The sequence below is a fragment of the Silene latifolia genome, chromosome 8 (assembly GCF_048544455.1).
Source record: "Silene latifolia isolate original U9 population chromosome 8, ASM4854445v1, whole genome shotgun sequence".
Classification (NCBI taxonomy): domain Eukaryota; kingdom Viridiplantae; phylum Streptophyta; class Magnoliopsida; order Caryophyllales; family Caryophyllaceae; genus Silene; species Silene latifolia.
This window is the reverse complement of record NC_133533.1, coordinates 70,002,090-70,011,457: the sequence shown is the minus strand read 5'-3', so window position 1 is coordinate 70,011,457 and position 9,368 is coordinate 70,002,090. Positions and strand designations below refer to the sequence as shown.

General features: G+C 39.5%; 1 long non-coding RNA gene across 1 annotated transcript; it reads left to right on the top strand.

Annotated features, from left to right (window-relative positions):
- Positions 1-2,388: 2,388 nt before the first annotated feature.
- LOC141594404 (uncharacterized) lies at positions 2,389-4,725 on the top strand. The gene is made up of 3 exons (XR_012522178.1): positions 2,389-2,504; positions 2,602-2,709; positions 4,464-4,725. It is a non-coding gene; the product is annotated as an uncharacterized LOC141594404 (long non-coding RNA).
- The last annotated feature ends 4,643 nt before the right edge of the window (positions 4,726-9,368 follow it).

Genomic DNA, 9,368 nt, shown 5'->3' with positions numbered 1-9,368 from the left:
TTCCCGAGATATCTTCTTAACTCGAATACCTCTTATTTTTGTCAACCGTTGTCTTTACGGTCGGCTCCTTAGTTTCCTAACTTGTCGATGCATGCACCCTTCAGAAATGTTTCTTGTTACTCTATTCCGTTATCACTCCTTACCTCCTTAGTATAGTTGGTACCCTGTTGACCATGTTTACAGAGTTTGTAAGATGTGATTTGAGGATATAGGTTTGACTAAGTAGCCGAGTTTGGGTTGGGCTTCCATAATCATTTTGGATATGAGGGTTTGATAGTGTATATGTTATCATGTGGGAAATGTTAAATGTGGGATTATTTGTTGGTTTTAGAGGGTGATATTGATTACTACTTGAAGTATGTTATGAGAGTGAGAGTAAGCTACATTGTTGGGAAGTCTTAGCACTTGTTTTGGTAACTAGAAAGGGTAATGGTATGGATGACACCAATTGCTAGGCTAAGGAACCTAATTTCAATTTATGGTTTTAGAAATTCTGAGGTGATAAAGTGTTGTTACAATTATGACCTTGTACCTTGAGAATTTGATGGTAAGTAAGTTTAGGATATCAAATTTGAAAGAATACTCCTTGGGGATGTTGATGACCAGAATGGTTTGGTGATGTGATTTGGCATTCTAGTTGACTCTTGAGAGTTCTTGAGTTTAGAGAGACTTAGTGTTGAGAAGAATTTGTTAATCCTATAGTTTTATAGACCTTGAGGTCGCATTGAGTGCTTGAGATGATGAGACAATGTTGGAGCTGGGTGTAGTTCTGCTTTTGAGAATCCTTAATAAGTAAAAAGATAGAGAAACTTGAGATCCTATTGATTTTTCATAATTTGAGGTTGGTATGTTACTACCTTGTTTTGAAATGAGAACCTTGTGGAATTTTTGAGGAACCTTCTCTTGGAGTTTAGAGCATGGTATTGGGACTCTTGATTGAAGGTTTACTTTTTGAGGAACCCATAGTTGACACTAGTGGGATACAAATACAGCTTTGTTGGAAGTCTTGACCTTAGGCTTGTGAAAGTCGTTTCGGGATGTTTGAGAATTTGGAGCGTTGAGATCACACTTATAGTGAAATATCTTGTTCCAGGGAATATGTTAGGAAGAAGTAACATAAGCGATTGAGGAGACTCTTGGGAGTGATGTTGTTATTGGAGATATGAGTGTCTGGCATTTCCTTGGTGTCTAATCTCCCTTCTTCCTTGATCATGAGCGTTACCGCTCATATCTCTCTTCCTTACGTCATCATACTCCTCTCGTAAGTTTGATGTTGGTAACCTATGAAACTCTATCTTTGACATCCTTGTAATTATGACTTCAATTCTTACCCCATAAAATTCATCATAGTTTTTTTTTTTGATTAGTTAAGCTTGAATCCTTTTAGCATACCTGCTCCTATGAGGTCTAAGTTACTTTTCACTTCGGGGAATTTCTAAATATTTCAAGCTACCAGTTTCGATTCATTCTTGAAAGTTTATGTCACTTCTGCAAACCTAACCTATTTTTAAGGATTTGAAAATGAAATTTTGATTTATTTCCGTAAGGTATTCCTTTTTCTTACTTTTGTTTCGAGTTTCTAAGCCTTGTATAATCATATTTAGTAAAGATAGTATTCTTACTATAGAATTTTAAACTAAAAGGTTGAAAAGGCTTTTATGATTTTCAATGGTTTTAACATTAGTGAATGTTAAATCTCGTTGTTGGAGACGTCCCAATAATGGATTTTCTCATTTATTGGTGTAGAAATATTTTTATATCTTGATATGAATATGGATGTTCTTGTCTGATCAACAAGAGTATCACCGTTTCATTGAAAAGATACCTATATTTTCTTATAACTATAATTTCTCCTTCTAAGTTTCGAGGGCGAAACTTTTTGAAAGGAGGGGTGATTGTAACGCCCCATAAATTTCGGACCGTTAATATACTTCGAAAATAATTAATTAATCAAGTAAAATTTGACAATAATGTATTTAAAGTAAAAATAATTCAAAGAAATATAATTTTATTATATTTTGAAGAAAAGTATTTATTTTGATAGTTTTGAAATGTTTAAAAATAGTTTTAACCGTGTAAAATCTTTTATTTCGAAATAAGGGTGTATCGGGGGGAAAATGACAATTCGTTTGAACGTTGGGTAAACGAATTTGGAAATGGGTCGTATGAATACTCAATTTTATTGTAATCTCGTGTTTAAAAACTTTGGACTTGACGGAATTTGCGTTTGACTTACGGATTTAATTATTATCAAGACAAATCAAACCCGACTCGTAAATCCCGACTAAAAATCCCGACTCCCTCCTTCCTTCTTCCCTTACCCGGCTGCTCCCCCTCCCCTTTCCTTTTATTTTTCTGAAATTTTTGGTGTTCATCCTTTAAAAACACCAAAACTCCATTTTCATACTCAAAGCAAGCTAGAAATCACCATATCTTACTCGTTTCTTGTCCGTTTTTCGCGAAATTTACCTTTCCGGAATCCCCTCGCCACGATCTACAACTTAGTATGTTCTAATTTCAATTTTCATTAAGTTATTTTAAGACTATATTTCGGTATTTTCGGTTTTGATGCTTATTTTTGTGTTTTAATTGTTTATTTAGGTGAAGGATTGGAAGACGAGTTCGGGGACTCGTATATTGTAGAGGATAGCGGTTAGTTGTGGTTAGGGTTTCGGTTTTGAGGACTAATAGCTCATTTTCTAGCTTAAGGTAACATATTTCGAGTTACTCGACGAAAGATCGTCACATGTTTTTGATTTTTGTATGTTTGGTGAATTTTTGTTTGGGTAGTAATTTTCACATGTTAAACTTAGTTGCATGCAAGCTTAATTTGTGCCTTTTGGTAGTTTAAATTATCAAAATTGAATTGGGGACGATTAATTAATTTTCAGACGGTCTTATAATGTATAAAAATGAAAAAAAAAAAAAAGAAGAAATGGTGCGGCGGCGGCCCCGTGAGCCGGCAGCCCACGGCAGCCCCGGCCGGTCTTGGGGTTGGCCCGGGTCGGTCCGTTGCTTGTTTCGCGGTTTTCCATGCTTTGTCCGTCATTTTAAGTTCATCATGGATATAATTAGAATGAGTATACATGGTTAAATTTGTTAAGAGAATCATAAAAGTAGCTAAAAGTTATGCTAATGGTAGAAAAATTATGTTATATTGACAATTATCACATGTTAGGATAATTTACAAAATGAATTTTATAGCTATAATTGAAATGTTTTGTTGATTGTGCCGAAAACTGAGCCTTAGTCCCTTTGACTGATGCGATGTCAGTTAATTGAGTGATTGGTCACCACGCAATTTGACCGTGCACATCGCAGGGTCAATTGCGGGTAAAAATTCGGTTGAATGATTTAGATAATCGGCCTTTTTCTTGTTTTAGGCCATTTATTATATCTCTATTTCACATGTGTAATTAGTTGAATTTAAATAGTTTCTTATTTAGTTAGTTGAATTTAAATAGCTTCTTATTTTGTAGTAATGGCCCTAGTTTTCCCTAAAGCCTTTTATATTGTTATAATTGCTAGGATTGGAAATTAGTATTGAATTCTTATTGAGGAACTGTTGGGATTGTATCTTTGTAAATAGACATTTATATAGCTTTCACATGATAGAATGTTAGAATTTATGTTGGTAAGTAGGATTTTTGCCCTCTTAAGGTTAAGTGGGTGTCTTACTAGACTTGTGTTGTGAGTCTTGGGTGGTGTGGGCTAAAATATTCAAGCCGGGGACTAGGCCGTGACTAGGTCTGGGTGAGTATTTCGGCCTTCATCATAGATAGGTCTTTATAGTCTCTGACGAGTATATGTTCACTGCTTGATAGCCTTTGTGTTCCTGACTAGTGGATGTTTATCCAAGTTGGGGCATGACCTCAGGTACTAATTTTGATAGTATGGGGTCAGTTTAAGTACTAGCCGACCCTTCGGTGGTGTCCTTAGGGTACTCACTTCACTTTGTTTTAAAAAAGTTGTGAGTCTTGGGTGCGGTGGTGTGTATCCGCATGTCTCTAGGTCTCAAGTGATTTTAGGCTAGGGTTGTGTTGTCTCTTGGCCATGTTTTCTTAATAGTAACCGCTGAGCCAAGATACCGGTTCGATTACCTTCCCTACCTCGTGGTATAGACTTGAGTTACAAAGTGACTATTGACGGGACTAAGAACTTATGCCTGTCTTTGATATATTGCCCTTTCTTGTTTGATGATTCTATGAATCATAGAAGGTGAGATGCAAGCCGGCTATGGTTGATAGAGTTTGGATTACAATTTGTTATATGTTTCACATGATAGTTTAGTTTGGTCAGTTTAGGGGTCATTTGTTAGAATACATGATAAGTAAATGGTTTATCGAATTGTTTACATGTTACATTACATGTTACATTAATTTTGACGATTCGTGGCTGGGAGGACTCGAAGTTACTCCCCACTGAATTGTGGCTTTCGTGTTTGTATAAAATACGATTGACAGGTTGTTGATGCTTTGTTGGGGGTCACAGACGGCTAGTGAGCAAGGAACCTTGGACCTAGTTTTGGCTATTTTATTAGTAAACCTTTTACACTTTTGGTTTGTATATAATTTGAAGGGACATATGTCTCCCTTTCTATTTTTGGTTTGTATCCTTATATTTCCGCGTCTTTAGTTATATATGTAAGTTAGTTTATCAGTTGTTGCAGGGTTATGACACTCTTCTTGAGTTGGAATTGGTTGTGAATGGTTTAGTTAGAAAATTTTTTGAAATTGCAGGTTTTGGACTAGTTGAACCATTTACAAACATATCCTACCAGTTTTTCTGTAGAATTTACGTTTATATTTAAGGCTAGATTTAAGGGTGTCACACTGTAAGTTACCTTTTACCCCTTTAATGATCGATACCATTCGTGCAATGGAAGTATCACCTTTTCAGATTATGCCAATGGTTTGGAAACTTATCCATTCTGTTGAAAATTTATGTGCTAAGCACAACCTCACAATTACCCTTAACGATATCAAGGCAATTTATCATATGAAAAATCCAGTTAATGGTCGTTTTAATTTGAGAATCAAGTTGAAAATGTCTCCATTAATTACTAACCTGGACTCTGGAGACGATAAAAGTTGGGCAAAAACTTTCCTGTTTATCCGGACTGAGACTCTGGGATCAAGCTTTGATTATCTGAGATATCCTCCCTTGGAGAGTGGTAGGTTTCCTGTACTCTTATTTTGCAATATATATTACATGAAATTAATAGGTTTTGATTTTCACCTGTGTATTTTTGACGGTTTTTGCAGCCCCTGATTGGAACTTTGATCCTCTTGACGAGGAAGCTGTTTCTAGGATAGAGGTTTTCCTTGCTATTCCTGAGGAAGAGAGGATCTAGCCAGCTAGTTTGGGCAGGGAGTTATTGCCCCGGTATATGAAGACCAAGCTGACTGGGGTCAAAGTACCCAAAGGCAAGCCTAGCTCTACTGCTCTTTCCTATATGTCTTCTATACGTTTTTATGTTAATTGCTATCTTCTTGTCGCTTCTCATCTGATACTTACGTATATTCTTTATGTATTCAGTATTTAGGTCTTCTGCTAGGTTGGCCAGCTTTTCTGCAAAAGATTTGAAGGCTGGGGTGGCTAGGATTGTTGAATAGTCCAAGAGCCAGGAGGCTAGTGGGAGTGACAAAACGCTTGATATTCTGGTTTCTGATGTCCAGCCTTCCCAAGATCCACCCAGGCTAGTGTCACCGGAGGTCGTCCAGGCTCCAAAAAGGAAGAGGGAAGATGTTATCCTTGAAGAGGAGGAGGGAGATGAAGAGCCTATCCAAGCTCAGCCAATCAGGAGTATAAGGCAAGTGCCTGCTAGGATTGATGACATGGACGATGCCCGGGCACGGATAAATGAATTTTCTGCAAAAATGGGCGGCCAGCTCTTGTCTGCTAATACTCTTGAGTCGTCTACCAGAGTGGTTTCTATTCTGACTTCTCTTGTGACAAAGGCTGCTGAACTTGCTTCTCAGGCTAAGGAGGTTAGTTGTAAAGGGATATTTTTAATTGTTCATGTGCTTTTTGTTTTGCTTTGTACTTGGCTGATTGATTTTATTATTTTTTTTTTTGTGTAGGGATTGGATGTCGGGTTGGCTACTGCTTGTCAGCTCAGGGATGCCCAGGCCAAGGTTTCTAGTTTGGAGGAAAAACTGGATAACCTTAATCGTGACCTGCACACATCCAGGAGTAATGAAGTAGTACTTCAATCCCAGTGGGACACTAGAGAGGCAACTAGGGCTGCTATAGTTTGTGAGGTGGCCGCAAAAATGCTTTGAGAAGGTTGTCGAGGCAAGAGTTGGAGGTGAGAAGCGGGCAATGCGGATCGATTGAGAAAAATGAGGAGCTTGTTTCTTTGAAAAGGAATTAGTGGAGGCGCGGTGGTGATCTTGCTCGGTACTTCTTTGGGAAAGGTCGGGTTGATGCTATGAGGGATCCGGAATCGACCGGGCTAATGGGATCCGGACCGGATGAGACAAAGATTGGGCGCTCGGTATCCCGATTTGGCCAATATGGGTCAAGAAGAAGAAGTGGATTCTCCTCCTTCCAAGGCAAAATCTGATGACCAGGAAATGGTGGATGGTTGTGAGTCGGTTACTGGCTCAAAAATAACTTAGATTTGTGTTTTTCTTTTAGGTTTTGGTCTATCCAGGGGGAATGTCCCTGGAGTGAATATTTAGGAATTTCTTTTGGCCCATCCAGGGGGGATGTCCCTGGAATGGATGATTATTAGGTGTGTGGTAGGGCCAATTATTTTGGATGAATAAATATTTGGTCTTTGTTTATTTCTTTTTGTGTTTTGACAAGGTACTTTTGTAATGTTGGATGTGTACTGGATCTGACTAGTTATTTGACTGGATCGGGCCAGTTTTTGTGCTGGATCTGGCCAGTTTTTTTTTTTTTTTGTTATGGGTGGGGTTGTTGCCTGTCTGGAGGGCTTACTTCCCCTGCCTGTCTGGAGGGCTTATGACCCATTTATGTTATACAAGTCAGGAAGGAGTTTTCCAGATTTGTATGTTAAGTGGAGCTCAATATTTAAAGGCCTGTTTTGCAACTGAAATTTGGATATCAGTTGGATATTTGGTGGGGGTGGTTGTAACACCCTGACCCAAACCGGGTCGGGAGCGGTTACTTATGATAGCTCACCAGGTTGTGTACATGGCCCACGGATCAACACGGGTCCTTTATAGCGCATTTTGTCCTCACTCATGTGCATCCCGAGAACCTTCCCAGGAGGTCACCCATCCTAAGACTACTCCCAGCCAAGCACGCTTAACTTTGGAGTTCTTTCGCATGGATGACCATAAAAGAAAGTGCACTTTTTTGATATGAGTAGTACTTCCAATCCCATTAAGCACTAGTCATTTAAGCCTATCACTGGACCTCTTCAATTACCGTGGGGTGTTACAATTACCCCCACTTGAAGAACGCAACGTCCTCGTTGCGCCTGGGAGCATAACCGCTAACCCAGAATCCTCCCCCGCTAGGTGTGTGATTACAATGGAGCGTATAACCACTGCCTCCAGGAGCGTATAACAACTGCCTCCGATCACCACACGGTCGCAGGGTTGCTCTGATACCACTTGTAACACCCTGACCCAAACCGGGTCGGGAGCGGTTACTTATGATAGCTCACCAGGCCGTGTACATGGCCCACAGATCAACACGGGTCCTTTATAGCGCATTTTTTCCTCACTCATGTGCATCCCGAGAACCTTCCCAGGAGGTCACCCATCCTAAGACTACTCCCAGCCAAGCACGCTTAACTTTGGAGTTCTTTCGCATGGATGACCGTAAAAGAAAGTGCACTTTGTTGATATGAGTAGTACTTCCAATCCCATTAAGCACTAGTCATTTAAGCCTATCACTGGACCTCTTCAATTACCGTGGGGTGTTACAGTGGCCCCCAATCTTTAAGATTTGTTTTAAATAAAATGCAGTATGTAAACAAGTATTGAAGATTCTACTTGGTAAAAGTAAACATGAGAACATAGATAAGTACTTGGGCACATAATTTGAAGAAATCATATACGGCATTTATTCATATAATGGCAAGTATCATACATGTAGTTTCATATCAAGCCAGGCAAGAAATGTCAAGGTGAAAAATTATACGTGGATTGAGAGATATATTTTATATGTGAAATAGTTTTAAATGTGCAATATTCCAAGCTCTTGGGATCATTTCGCCGTCCAGGGTTTGTAATCTATAAGCTCCCTGGCCAACTATTGAGTCAATCAGGTAGGGACCTTCCCAGGTTGGGGCCAATTTGTCAGCATTCTTTTCTTTTGTGTTTTGGAAGACTTTCCTGAGTACAAGGTCTCCTACCCTGAATACCCTGGCTTTGACAGTCTTGTTGTAGCTTTTCGCAACTCTTTGCTTTGATATCTTTGCTAATCGATCTTTGGTTGCATCTCTTAGCTCTTCTGTTAAGTCCAGGCTGTCCTCCATTAGAGGTATATTGCTTGTTATTGTGTTCAGGCTGCATCTGGCTGATGGAATGTCTACCTCAGCCGAGATTACTGCTTCACATCCATAGACCAAGGAGTAGGGGGTTTGGCCTGTGGGTATTTGTTTTTAGGCGTGGTTCTGTCGGCCCCAGGGACCAGGGGGAGTTCTTGACCCATCTGCCTTTTCTTCTTTCCAACTTCTTCTTTATGCAGCTGATTACCACCTTATTACTGGATTCTGCCTGACCGTTAGCTTTTGGATATCCTGGTGTGGATGTTACCAGATTGATGTTCCATTGAGCACGTATATGACATTTCTTTTTCCCACAAATTGCGTGCCATTGTCGCATACTATTTTGGAGGGGATGCCATATCTACATATGATGTTGTGTTTGATGAATGCTAAGATATCCTTTTCCTTGACTTGCCTGTATGAATCAGCTTCTATCCACTTGGAAAAGTAGTCAGTCATTACTAGCATGAAAACTTTTTGTCCGGGTGCTTGAGGTAGTTTCCCTACTATGTCCATGCCCCATTTCATAAATGGCCAAGGTGCGGATATGGAATGTAGTTCCTCAGATGGCTGATGGATATATGGTCCGTGAATCTGACAAGCTTTACATTTAGAGCTGAATTCCAGGCAATCGGCCCTCAAGGTGGGCCAATAATAACCTGTTCTGAGTACTTTGCTTGCCAGGCTTCTTCCACCTTTATGATTTCCACAGTATCCTTCATGGATTTCTGATAATATCTGCTCAGCTTCTTGTGGTTCCAGGCATCTGAGGTACGGCCCAGCCTGCGATTTCTTAAAAAGCACGTTGTCAATAATAGTATACGAAGCAGCTTTTATTTTTAGTGCTCTAGCATCTTGCTTATTTAGGGGAAGGATTCCTTGTTGTAGCCAGTCATAG